Source organism: Triticum dicoccoides, chromosome 5B, assembly GCF_002162155.2.
Source record: "Triticum dicoccoides isolate Atlit2015 ecotype Zavitan chromosome 5B, WEW_v2.0, whole genome shotgun sequence".
In the NCBI taxonomy this organism is placed as follows: domain Eukaryota; kingdom Viridiplantae; phylum Streptophyta; class Magnoliopsida; order Poales; family Poaceae; genus Triticum; species Triticum dicoccoides.
The window spans coordinates 394,592,437-394,593,213 of NC_041389.1; positions in this window are offsets into that span (position 1 = coordinate 394,592,437).

The window sequence follows — 777 nt, forward strand, 5'->3', positions numbered from 1 at the left end:
AACTTACCTCAGTTCATGCATGGTTCCAGGTATAATCTCCTTGGTTGCAAAAAAAAGTTAGATATGCGTATGAATATATATACCATGTTCAAACTCACAACAAAGATTGATGCCCCCTTTTACATCTGATTTAAAAATGCCATTATCTCGGGTTCAAATAGATGAATGCACTTCCTATGAATTCGAATCTTTGAAACCCCCTTTATGTTGAATTCGACATGTATTTTATTTCGTAGCTAGCAATTTGGAATGTATCCATGCAAGTGACAAATGTATACAGTGCTTCACACTAACAACATGGAGTGCACTAATTAATGTTTATATATGAATTGCAAAAGCATCCATTGCCTGTATTTCAAACCGCTCTCACTCTATGGATCGATAATATGAAATAAACACATGCACATGCTAGAATTCAATAGAGTATGGGTGTCTGATAGACCGATTTTCGTCCATACGCAATTTTGCAAAATTCATGATCTCATCCAAAAATAATAATGCCAGTTATATTTTAATTTAATGCATAGAACCGCCTTTTACATGTAGATGCACTATGCCTCACCCCGTTCTCACAAACGCGTTATATATCTCTCTAACTAACGCATAAGTGCACACACTTTATATGCATCGGCATTTCTCTTTCACACATGCTCACAATCTCTCTCAGGGTGTCGGGGTGTCTCACGCACATGCTCTCTCTGTTTCTCTATCTCTCTTTCTGACTACTATGTACCACTCTTTTCACTAATCTCAGTTGGAAAACACTATTTCTCTCAC